Source organism: Misgurnus anguillicaudatus, unplaced genomic scaffold (assembly GCF_027580225.2).
Source record: "Misgurnus anguillicaudatus unplaced genomic scaffold, ASM2758022v2 HiC_scaffold_28, whole genome shotgun sequence".
Taxonomy (NCBI): Eukaryota; Metazoa; Chordata; class Actinopteri; order Cypriniformes; family Cobitidae; genus Misgurnus; species Misgurnus anguillicaudatus.
The window spans coordinates 8715289-8728724 of NW_027395278.1; the positions used below are offsets into that span (position 1 = coordinate 8715289).

At 41.2% G+C, this 13436-nt stretch overlaps 1 long non-coding RNA gene across 1 annotated transcript; it reads left to right on the forward strand.

The window, feature by feature from the left end:
• Positions 1 to 1018: 1018 nt before the first annotated feature.
• Positions 1019 to 2290, forward strand: LOC141362566 (uncharacterized). Its single transcript, XR_012368303.1, has 3 exons — positions 1019 to 1071; positions 1148 to 1288; positions 1365 to 2290. It is a non-coding gene; the product is annotated as an uncharacterized lncRNA (long non-coding RNA).
• Positions 2291 to 13436: the final 11146 nt, after the last annotated feature.

Below are 13436 nucleotides of genomic sequence, written 5' to 3' on the forward strand. Positions count from 1 at the left end.
AAGTCAGTTCACAGGAGAGCCACACGACAGAAGGAGAGAGTGAGCCGGAACCTGAGGACTGATAATCCACACTGATCTTGACCGGAGAGAAACCCACACACAGCCGATGACAGACAGCGCGATCACCCCACACGTCAGAGGGTATGACGCACACTCGACTGAAGGTGGGTGTGAGACGGACTGGGAGATGTATAATCCACTCTGGTCATGGACCGGGGAGAACTCCACTCACGGTTGAAGATGGACGAGATGTTGAAGATAGCCGCTGAAACCCGGAAGCAACTGGTGTACCGCCTAAACACAAAGCCAACCAGCTGTACCAGGAAACAGGCAGAGTTCAATGGAAGTTCATATAATCCACAGGCGTGTGAACTCCGGACAGAGATAAGCCTCCGGACGCCGAAAACCATACCTGGGATCAGAGATGAGAGAGAAAACACAGACACTCCGAAAGGACAAGGAAAGGCAGCAGGACTGTGACCGAAAACAATGAGTGCGCGACGAGAGACAGGACGGCGTGCTATTTAAAGGGAAACATTAACGAGACAACACCGGTGAATAATTACCGAAACGAGCGGGCGGGGCTAGTGAACACATGAGGAACTGTCACCAACAGGTAAATAAACAAACAAATACCCACACACACACACCACCGATCACCCAGGAGTCATGACAACAGGTAGCTGGCTTACAATTGTAGTATGGAATACATCAGCTGGATCCACTGTGTCTGACCTCTCTGTCATCTTCAGTGGTAGGCGTGATGAGCCGACAGCATTACTGTGTAGTTTGGTGCTTTTGTACTCAATGTCATTTTGGTGAGCACCTAAGAAAAGTGACCATCGCTGCAGCCGTGCTGATGTCATCACTGACACATCCTTCCTACAGTTGAAGATTGAGACCAGAGGCTGATGGTCTGTGACCAGTGTAAATTTTTGACCATACAGGTGTAGCAGGATTAGGTGAGCTGTGATTGAATCAGGAAGGGGCAGTCCCTTTTTAAGTGCTGATTGGCTGCTGGAATGCGTCATGTCCTGTGTTTCCCCGGGGTGTTTGTAACGATAGCGACAGGTGAGCTTTGTTAATGTGCTGCTGTTCATAGTTTTAATTTGTGTATGGTATTTAAACTAGTTTGTGTTGGATTTAGTGTGTCATTTGTCCAGCGTGCTGGTGCCTTTCTACGTGTAGTGGTACATGACTGTGTAACCTCAGTTGGCTGCTGGTTGATCTGCTGTGGGTTAAACTACGCCGTAAAACTGTAATTTGTCTGGGGTGATACCACTATTCGGTAAGTGTCCAGCATGAAGTCAATGTTTGTGCATGATGTTGCAATTAGTTTTTAATATCGTATTTGTTTACTTTAGGGTTCTCCCTTTTGTTCTACGTCCTGTTCCTCGTGAGTGTTTGATTCTTGTGCTGCTGAGTAGCATCGCTGTAACACCGACTTTATCCTCCCCGCTGTATGCTGGACTGTACACTGTCTGGTTCCTAAGTTTCAGGGTTGAATTTTAAGATCCGAGTGAAGGAGTGTCCGGTGCATTTGGAGTTGACAAATGGACTGTGGCGTTCGCGCAGTGTAGCTTCCCTTGCCGTTTACCCCTTTTGTTTCTTTTCTTTATTTGTATATCATTTTTGTCTGAATATTTGTATATTGTTTATACTTTTAGGAGCTGAGGTTCCCACGGGTGGATGGATCTTGTGGTGGTGGTGGTAACGTTTCAATGTTTACCGTGTTACACATTTTTGAAGTGTATAAGTGTGTGCTTTGAGTTCACCGTGTGGTGTGAAATTGTGCTTGTGGATAACTTGCGCCAGAGATCACTCCGGTGGGTAGCCTCAGCCCTGTAGGTTGGTACTGTGTTTATTTGTTTGTGTATTTGATTTGTTGCCGGTCATTGCATTTTAGCAGTGAGGGCATTTTATATAATGTTGTACGTGTTGGTTTTTTTTGTATTATTCTGTTTTGTGATTAATGTGATATGTAATGTTTTGTGTCTTTATTGTTAAAGTGTGACAGCTGGAGACCTGTTTTGAGCAACATCATCATGTCTGTTTAAACCATCTTTTTACCTTATTAAAGTGAATCATGAATATTGTACAATAAATGAATATTTTTGTATTATACCCACGGCTCCTGCTCACTTTTACTGAGGAACGAACTTGTGCGCCTTACCGCCTTTTGGGTGTAAGGATTATTTCCCCGGGTGTAATTCCCGGGGTGGCGTAGTCGGAGTTTTATGAAAAATCTTTGCTTTCGTCATAAAGCTATCCCCCAACCCCCTCGTCATGCCACACAGGTAATGGTGGAATTTTTTTACACCCCAGACAAGGCTGAGTGCTTCTCTGTCTATTTGTGCATAATTACGTTCTGCTACTGTTAATGATCTAGATGCGAAGGCTATAGGTTTTTCTGTGCCATATGGTAACTTATGTGACAGCACAGCACCAATTCCATATGGTGATGCATCACATGCAAGTCTGATAAGCATAGATGGGTTGAAGTGTGCAAGCACTACATCTGAGGGTATGAGTCTTTTTGTCTCTTCAAAAGCTTGTGTGCAACTTTCTGTCCAATTCCACTGTTTTTGTCTGTAACAATGCATTTAAAGGATGTAGCACAGTAGAAATGTTCGGAAGGAACTTGTGGTAGTAGTTCACAAGTCCTAGATATGATCGGAGCTGAGACAGATTTTGCGGCCGTGGTGCATTTAACACAGCTTCAGTTTTATCCTGTGACTTGTGGAGACCATCTTTGTCGATCACATGGCCGCAGTAAGAGATCTGTTTTTTGAAGAACTCACATTTTTCTTAATTTGCTCTTAGTCCATATTCACTGAGTCGAATCAGCACCTGTTGTAGGTTATGTAGGTGTTCTGTGTCATCTTTACTTGTCATAATGATATCGTCCAGGTAACACTGTGTTCCTGGAATATCCTGTATCACTTGGTCCATTGCCTTCTGCCACAAGGCTGGGGCTGTTGCAAATCCAAAAACAAGACGTTGTACTGGTAGAGCCCTTTATGTGTGTTAATGGTCACCAATTCCATCTCCATTTGGAGGTAGGCTTGAGCAAGGTCAATTTTTGTGAAGCATTCTCCACCAGACAGAGATGCAAATATATCAATAATACGCGTCTCTCAGTGCGTCTGCCAGTCCAGCCCCAAACTGACAACTTAGTGTTAATTTCAAGTGTACTTATAAATTTAAGTAAACTCAACATGACAATTTAACTGAAATTAGAATTTAATTCTAAAGAATTCGTTCTAATACTATTTCTTTCATTTTAAAGTTATTATTTTTGACTGTAAGCTTTGTGCACACTGCACTTAAATAAAACAATGAACAACATATTGATCCTTTAAGTCTTTATTGACCAAAATGTCAAATGGAAACGAGTCACACCCTGTACATAACTCTAAAGGTGGCAACAATGTCCAACATAGTGAACTACATCAATTGTACAACTCTGATCAATTTAGCATTACACTTAAGTCTCGCATTTGTGTTAATGTACTGAACATGTAAACGTAATGTATACATTCTTTTTTCATTTTACTGGTTTAAGCTTTATGCAATCACAATAAAACATACTGACCATAGTCAGTGTCTTTGACCAAATTTGCTCAATATTACAGTACAAACTATACTGTAATTGAAAAATTATTGTTACAAACACACTGTAGAGGTAGCAACAATGGTAACAATATACTAAATTAATGACTGCACATTAATTATAGAACAATTTAAACCAATTTTTCCTTCATAAATGAATAATGGAGCACTGTAAAAAATAAATTGTTGGCTCAATGAATTATTTTTTAGTAACTAGTTCCACAGAAATTTTACGTTCACTCAATTTCTATCTCCAAAGTGTTACCTGGATTGATGTTTTTTAGTTGGCCCAAACTTGACTCAAATATAAAAAAGTATGTTGGCTCAATTAGCTTTATAGTTCATTCAACTAAATTTTTTTTATCAGTTGAATCTTTAAAAACTTACAGCAAATACTCTGTCAATTAAAATTTAAGTATTCACTCAATGTTTTATGTGTTACTTCAATTAATATTTATTATTTGGGATTTTTTAAATAAAAATTTTAAATTATTTATCAAATAATTTATGCTGGTGTTGTTAACAAAATAATTAACTTCAGTAACATAAAAACAAAAGCTTTTAATTCACTTATTCACTTATCATACAGACTAAACATACAGAATTAAGTCTTCTCTAAATAGAGGGCATAAAACAGTACAAAAAGCACTCCAAAGTCAGTCAGAACATCTCCAGGGCCATTTAGGAGACTTTCTTTAGCCCTCTGGTCTGCCTCTCCACATCATCACCGCTCTGGTTTAATAAACAGAGGAATATAAACACACACACATACATAAATAACATGTTTAATATAATAAAGCTTGATTGTGAAATACTGTATTCCCTAAAATAACGTTAGGCCAAATTTCCCTCAGACATCACACATAATTAAACACTATTGGGCGGTTTTCTCGGACAGGGCTTTTATCACTGACTAAAATAACTGACATCTCTTAACATATGAGTAACGTACTATTGTTTTGTCTCAAAATGCACGCCAGTATTGTATTTTATAAGATTTGTTTGTAAAAATGTCCCAATTATAATAAAAAAGAGTTCTAAACCCTGTCTGGGCGGTAAACCACCTATATCCAGGCTATCTTTACTAAAATAGCTCCACTTTAATTCAATTCAATTCAATTCAATTTTATTTATATAGCGCTTTTCACAATACTCAATTGTTTCAAAGCAGCTTTACATTAATAGAAGCAGTAAAAGCACAGAAAAACGACAGATAGCATAACATAATACACAATAGCATAAGCAGTCGAATTTGCTGCGGCTATGACGCGACATTATGAGCGAGCATATTACTAATGTAACGTCGAGAAGAGGAAGCTAAGTTAAGCCCAAGCAGGCTACCTCCCCGGGGTAAAAAACCCCCTAGGAGAAAAAAAACAAAAACCCCGGGTTGTTTAGCCGAGGAAATAAAAATAAAAGTCCTAGGAGGGAAAAACCCTTGGGAGATATACATGTATATACACACATATTAACGGATAAGGAGCTTAAGCGGAGATTAAGCAGAGATTAAGCGGATATTAAGCGGGTCCTGCCGGTGGTCGTTGGTCAGGCATCAGCTGGGCATCACATTGAAGGACGATCAGTAGATCAGAGGTGTGCCGACTTTCACATCTACCGGAACTGGGTCTGTTTGTCCCATTGTCCTCAGGGTCAATGGGACCCAGGGACGAGACAGGGAGAGAAAAACAAAATCATATTAGCGTAGGGGCCGTTCACATGTAATGCAAGTGTCACACAGTGATGTGGTTTAATCAGCTTAGTTTCAGACAGACTAACTATTGCGGCATAATTATATTATCCACAGTTGAGGATTTTGCAAATTGGGGGCCCACTGCGACGGTATATATGGTAACTAAGGGTCACCTTCCGATTTTTAAGAGAAAATGAAACCTGTCGACCCGTTTGACTAAGGCCTGTAACCACACTGTCGTCGTTAATGCAGGTTCAGTGGCAAACGGGTCTATATTGCATACTATTTACAAGATCACGAAAAAAACGCCAACATCGCAACCTGACCATACGTGTCAACCCGTTTGACTAAGGCTGGAGGCCCCACTGTCGTCGTTAATGCAGGTTCAGTGGCAAACGGGTCTGTATGGCATACTATTCACAAGACACAAGAAAGCGCCAAAATCACAACCCGACCATACGTGCCAACCCGTTAGACTAAGGCCGGAAGCCCCACTGTCGTCGTTAATGCAGGTTCAGTGGCAAACGGGTCTGTATGGCATACTATTCGCAATAGAAAGAAAGCGCCAAAATCACAACCCAACCATACGTGCCAACCCGTTTGACTAAGGCCAAAAGCCCCACTGTCGTCGTTAATGCAGGTTCAGTGGCAAACGGGTCTGTATGGCATACTATTTGCAATACAAAGAAAGCGCCAAAATCACAACCCAACCATACGTGCCAACCCGTTTGACTAAGGCTGGAGGCCCCACTGTCGTCGTTAATGCAGGTTCAGTGGCAAACGGGTTTGTATGGCATACTATTCACAAGAACACGAAAGTTCCAAAATCGCAATCCGACTATAGGTTAAGATAAGATTTTTATTTATTTATTTGGTTGGTCTGTGTTATGACCGCGAGTGCTTTGTTCCGTACAGATAACTATTTCGAGTTAAGTACTTTTACTAGACAAATTATGCGAATGCTTTGTTGAAGAGAAAAGTTTTAAGTCTAGATTTAAAATTATCGACTGTGTCTGATTCTCGGACATCGGTTGGTAAATCATTCCAGAGCTTAGGGGCTAAGTAGGAAAATGACCTTCCACTTTTAGACACTTTTGATAGTCTAGGGATAATCAAGAGACTAGAATTTTGCGACCGTAGTGTGCGTGATGGATTGTATTCTGATAGTAATTCTCTAATGGCGCTTTTCCATTGCATAGTACCCCACGGTTTAGTTTAGTTTGGGTCGGGTCAGCTCACCTCACTTTGGCGTGGTTAGCTTTTCCATTGAGTTTAGTATCACTTCGCAGTGGGAGGAATTATAGGCGTGTCGTTATATTTGCGCTGCATACGGCTGTGACATCATACAAGAGAGAGCGTCCTGTACATTCCCATACATTTATTTATTAGTCCGCCACAAAATTAAAATTGGCCACCACAAATAGATGTTTACTTTGCACATCGCGTTTAATACTACCTCTGTCTCACATGACAGTTTCTGTTCAAACACCCGTGGCGTCAGTCGACGGCTCCGCTGAGCCTCAATGAAGTTGCATTAAAGCATAAATAATACTGACGTGCACGTCGCGAATGTGCCGCCACAAAATTAAAATTGGCCACCACAAATAGAAGTTTACTTTGCACATCGCGTTTATAACTAACTCTGTCTCACATAACAGTTTCTGTTCAAACACCCGTGGCGTCTGTCGACGGCGCTCAGGCTGAGCCTCAATGAAGTTGCATTAAAGCATAAATAATACTGACGTGCACGTCGCGAATGTGCCGCCACAAACTGCAAGTCTGGAAAAAACTTTTATGTGTTCCTGATTCACAACCTGTGGATGTTTTTAATCGCTAAAAGGGTGTTTGGAAACTTAAAACAGAGCACAGATGACAACATGTTTGCTCGAGACAGCGCAAGCTAGCAGCAAGCTAAAGCTAATATTTTACATAATAGGATGACGGCGCCGATGACGATTCTCTCAGACCAATCAGTGAACTACAGTGTTTACGCGTCACGTTTGGTATCAGCTCGGGTCGCTTGGAACCCCAACCGAGGTGGTACGAAAAAAAGTATCGGGTACTACGAAGTGATCCCAATGGAAAAGCTCCCAAAAGTAAGCTGACCCGACCCAAACTAAACCAAACCGTGGGGTACTATGCGATGGAAAAGCGCCATAAGATATGAGGGTGCTAGGCCATTTAAAGCTTTGTAGGTGATTAGTGATATTTTAAATTGTATGCGATATTTAACTGGTAGCCAGTGTAAAGATGCCAGAATTGGGCTTATGTGGTCATACTTTTTAGATCGAGTAAGTACCCTTGCGGAAGCGTTTTGAACTAGCTGAAGCTTGTTTACTTGATTTGCATGGCATCCCCCGAGTAGCGAGTTACAATAGTCTATTCTAGAGGTCATAAAAGCATGGATAAGTTTCTCTGCGTCAGATGTAGACAGTATATGGCGTATTTTTGAGATATTTCTAAGATGGAAGAATGCTGTGCGGCAGACGTTGGCGATATGACTATCGAAGGATAAGTTGCTGTCGAACATCACACCTAAGTTCCTAACCGTGGAAGATGGCACCACAGTGCAGCCATCTATGTGCAACTTGTAATCTGACATATTATGTTTGTAGCGATTCGGTTCAATAATAAGTATCTCTGTCTTATTGGAGTTCAGCTTAAGAAAGTTATGTGCCATCCAGTCACTAACATCGCTAAGGCAGTCTGTTAGCTTAGAAAACGTGTGTGTTTCGCTGGGATGTGAGGAGATGTAAAGCTGGGTATCATCCGCATAGCAGTGAAAACTTATGTTATGTTTCCTGATAATGTCTCCTAGAGGTAACATGTATAACGAGAACAGGATAGGACCTAAAACCGATCCCTGCGGTACACCGTATTTAACCAGGGAGTGATATGACTCTTCCTCGTTTACATAAACAAAGTGATAGCGATTGGTTAGATACGACCTAAACCAGGCTAGCGCCTGACCACTGATACCAACATAGTTTTCTAGTCTATTGAGTAAGATTGTATGATCTATTGTGTCAAAGGCTGCACTAAGGTCTAATAATATAAGAATTGAGATTTCACCACGATCGGATGTTAATAGGAGGTCATTTGTAACTCTAAGCAACGCTGTCTCTGTGCTATGGTGGGGCCTGAATCCTGATTGGAACTTTTCATATGTACTATTATTTGTCAAGAATGTGCGTAACTGGCTTGCCACTACCTTTTCTAATATTTTCGAAAGAAAAGGGAGATTTGAGATTGGTCTAAAGTTATTAAGCTCTCCCTGATCAAGCTGCGTTTTTTTAATCAGCGGTTTAATAACTGCTAGTTTGAAAGCTGTTGGAACGTATCCTATTTCTAGCGATGAGTTAAAGATATTTAGAACCGGGGTTGACACTACAGGGAATACCTCTTTAAACAGTTTTGTGGGAACGGGGTCTAATATACAGGATGATGATTTGGATGATGTAACTAGTCTAGAGAGCTCATCTATTGTAGTAGGTTTAAATGAATCAAGATGTTCGTATGGTAGTCTAGTGTTAAGTGAACTAACGGGTTGAGTGGTGGCTGCCTGGGTAGCTACGATGTTTTCCCTTATAGCCGTAATTTTGTTAGAAAAGAAGTTCATGAAGTCGTTACTATTGTGTTGAAGTTTACTATTGGTTTCTGTTTGTTCTTTATTTCTAGTCAGTTTTGCAACGGTGCTGAAGAGGAAACGAGGGTTATTATGATTCTCATTTATAAGCTTGCTAAGATAGGTAGATCTGGCGGTTTTAATAGCCTGTCTGTATTGTTTAACACTCTCTTTCCATGCTGCACGCCATACCTCTAACTTTGTGCTTCTATAATTTCTTTCCATTTTCCTAGTTGCCTTTTTGAGTGCTGCGGTGTGATGATCATACCATGGAGCTGGCGGTTTTTCTTTGATTCTCTTTTTTCGAATGGGAGCAACGGCATCCAATGTGTTAGAACAGACATTGTTTAGGTTTTCTATTACAATATCTAGATCGTCAGAGTTATCTGCTACATGTTTAATTTGGGACAGGTCTGGAAGAGTGCTAATAAATCTATCTTTAGTGGTGGAAATAATTGTTCTGGCTAATCTGTAGCATGTTGTGGATTGAGTGATCCTATCTAGAAGTACAGTGTATGACACAAGGTAATGGTCAGAAACTGCATCACTCTGAGGTGATATTTTGATGTCATTAATATTGAGCCCGAGTGACAGAATTAAGTCTAATGTGTGCTTACGAGTATGCGTTGGCCCTGTCACGTTTTGTCTAATATTGAGAGAATTTAGAACATCCATAAACGCACGTCCTAGTGCATCTTGTGGGTTATCCACATGAATATTAAAATCACCAACGATAAGAGCTTTATCTACAGTGACTACAAGCTCAGACAGGAAATCTGCTATTTCTTTAAGGAAATCTGCATGGTGGCCCGGAGGTCTATAGATTGTAGCTAAGGCAAAAGAGAGCTGTTTGTGGTTACGATCGGTTATTTCCATATTTAACAACATTAGTTCGAATGATTTAAATTTTACTTCAGATTTTTGGTTTACTTTAAAACTGTTGTTGTATATTGTAGCTACACCACCCCCTCTCCCCTTTAATCGAGGTTCGTGTTTATAATAATAGTCTTGTGGGGTGGATTCGTTTAAACTAATGTAGTTGTCTGCTTTAAGCCAGGTTTCTGTTAAACAGAGCGCATCTAAGTTTTTGTCTGTAACTATTTCATTGACAATAGGTTCTTTATTGGTAAGCGATCTAATGTTAAGAAGGCCGAATTTTAACATTCGAGGTTCATCTGTTAAAGTAATGTTTTCTAATTTTATATTAATCAGATTTGTACCAGATGTGGCAAGCGGTGCTCTGTATTTATTTGTTCAGGGAACAGATACAGTTGAAATGTGTTGATATTGTGGTAAGATTGACTCGAAGTGCTGGGATATAAGTGATCTTGACATATCACGGCAGCTAACAGATGGACGGTTAAGCCGATCCGTCTGTTGTCTGACTTGTACCCTGGATAGTCAGACTGTATTCGAAGTAAGACTATTGGTCAGATTTATAGAGAGAATCGCCCTTCCTTCCTGAGATGGATGGAGGCCATCTCTCTTTAGCAGGTCAGGTCTCCCCCGAAAATGTTTCCAATTGTCTATAAACCCTACGTTATGCTGAGGGCACCATTTTGACATCCAGTCGTGAAGAGACAATAATCTACTGTAAGTTTCATCCCCCCGGTAGGCGGGGAGGGGACCAGAGCATATTACATTGTCTGACATTGTTTTAGCAATTTCACATATCTCTTTAATATTATCTTTGGTGATCTCCGACTGGCGGAGTCTGGTGTCATTCGTTCCGGCGTGAATAACAATTTTAGAAAACTTACGCTTAGCATTAGCCAGCACTTTAAGTTTTGATCTAATGTCTGAAGACCTGGCTCCCGGTATACAATCGACTATGGTGGCTGGTGCCTCAATGTTCGCGTTCCTAAGTATCGAATCTCCAATGACCAAGGCACTTTTAACAGACGTCTCAGTCGGTGTGTTGCTTAGAATATCGAACCTGTTTGAAATTACCAGGGGGGTCTTGGGTGGGCACCGGAAACGACTTTGCCGCCTGACAGTCACCCAGTTAGTCGGCCCCCTTGACTCAGATGATGGAACCGAGCTATGTGTATTACGTTTAACACTAGGCGCACCCGAAACAGTGTTTGTAGCATTAGCGGTATTAGCGTTTGTAGCGTTAGCGGTATTAGCGTTTGTAGCATTAGCGGTATTAACGTTTGTAACATTAGCGGTATTAGCGTTTGTAGCATTAGCGGTATTGCTGTCATCAACTAGCGTTTGGATGCGCGCTTCTAGTTCTGCAATCTTCTCCGTCAGCCTTACTACTTCAATACACTTAGCACAAGTAAACCCCTCTGTGCTGATGGAAGAAGCTAAACTGTACATGTGGCAAGTAATGCAGGTTACAATAACAAGCGGAGTCTTACCGCTTTCATGTTGGGTGATGGCGTCTTTGGTCACCTGGACGCGGTCCGTGAAGCTACATCGCGAGGGAAGCTCACTCGCAGCACGCCCCGATCGCCTGCGGACGTCTGTAGCCAGTGTGATGTGAGGCAAGCTGAATCTGCGACGGCCGGGCAGCGGCTCCTCCACGGCTTCCCGATCGCTCTCATTCTGGGCGATGGCGTCTCCGTTCCCTCGAGCGCGGTCCGTGAAGCTGCACCGCGAGGGGTGTTCGCTTTTTGCACTTCTCGGTCGCTTGTGGATGTCTGGAGCCTGGGTGAACTGGGCGCTGTACTTCGCGTAGGATCTGCGATAACCGGGTATCAACTGCTCCACAGCTTCCCGCTCAGGTGAGGACAGGTCTGAATAGCATACAGTGGATGAGTCCGCCATTAGATCGGCAAAATGGTAACTAAAACCGGCACCTGTTTGTTGTTGCTAGCGGGCTATATGCTAACACTGGGTGTTTAGCAGTGATAAATCGTTTCACGTGGTAGTACTGCTCAATAGTCGTCACGGTAAAGTATTCTTGAGATAAACGAATATGTTATATTATATAAATAGGAACAAGGTAGTCAGAAAATAGGATTTGGATGATAAACTCGACGGAGCTCTGAGCTTTACTTCGGACACATAACATAACACACTTTTAAATATATCTTTACAAAAATATCATTACAAAAACGTTGAGTATTTGCGTATTTGCCGATTAATATATTCTAAAATTAACATTTATTTACAACCACTTACCTGACGTGAATTTGAGGAAACAGCTGATGACTTGTGTCCTGTGAATCAGTAAGTGATTCCAGCTGTTGCATGCGGATTGATCTCAGATGAAATGACCTGTGATCCAGATCCTTCCGAGATAAAACATTTTAAATTCAAAACACACAAATGCACGCACATACATACATACATGCACACACGCGAGAGAGCGCGGGCGCGCACACACACGCAGGTACACGGGTACACACACGGGTATATTTAGAAGTTTTATTTAAGATTGTTATGATATTGGGACTATTTCTCCACTCGCTCCTTCAGCTCTGAAGTTCAAATTCGCAGGCAGGATGCAGTCCGGTTATAACAAATGTGAAAGATATGAAATATCATTCAACAGCGATATTAATTAAAAGTGCAATCCTAAAATATGATTTAAAACATACCGGTAAACCTTTTATTATTAAGTATAAGAAATTAAAATGAATTAAATCACGTTTAAACACCAGAGATATCAGAGCCAGCATTCGATTTCTGATGGGCTTGCCAAGGCGAGGCTGCGCTGGGCGGGGTGTGAGCGCTTAAGCGCCGGTGATTTTCTGGAGCTCTTCTGTGGCTCTTCTCTGTCCGAAAGTGTCCGAGCACATTTTTAAATAGACACTATCTTTATTAACCGACCGCATATTTAAACTTAAAGTACATACATTCACGCCTGAACAACTCTTACAATTACATTTTGTGACCAAATAACAGTAATATTATGAGCATTTTGTTGTCAGGAAACATACAGTATTGTTCAAAATAATAGCAGTACAATGTGACTAACCAGAATAATCAAGGTTTTTAGTATATTTTTTTATTGCTACGTGGCAAACAAGTTACCAGTAGGTTCAGTAGATTCTCAGAAAACAAATGAGACCCAGCATTCAGCAATTAGTTGAATTAGTTGAAAGGGGTGTGTTAAAAAAAATAGCAGTGTGGCATTCAATCACTGAGGTCATCAATTTTGTGAAGAAACAGGTGTGAATCAGGTGGCCCCTATTTAAGGATGAAGCCAACACTTGTTGAACATGCATTTGAAAGCTGAGGAAAATGGGTCGTTCAAGACATTGTTCAGAAGAACAGCGTACTTTGATTAAAAAGTTGATTGGAGAGGGGAAAACCTATAAAGAGGTGCAAAAAAATGATAGGCTGTTCAGCTAAAATGATCTCCAATGCCTTAAAATGGAGAGCAAAACCAGAGAGACGTGGAAGAAAACGGAAGACAACCATCAAAATGGATAGAAGAATAACCAGAATGGCAAAGGCTCAGCCAATGATCACCTCCAGGATGATCAAAGACAGTCTGGAGTTACCTGTAAGTACTGTGACAGTTAGAAGACGTCTGTGTGAAGCTAATCTATT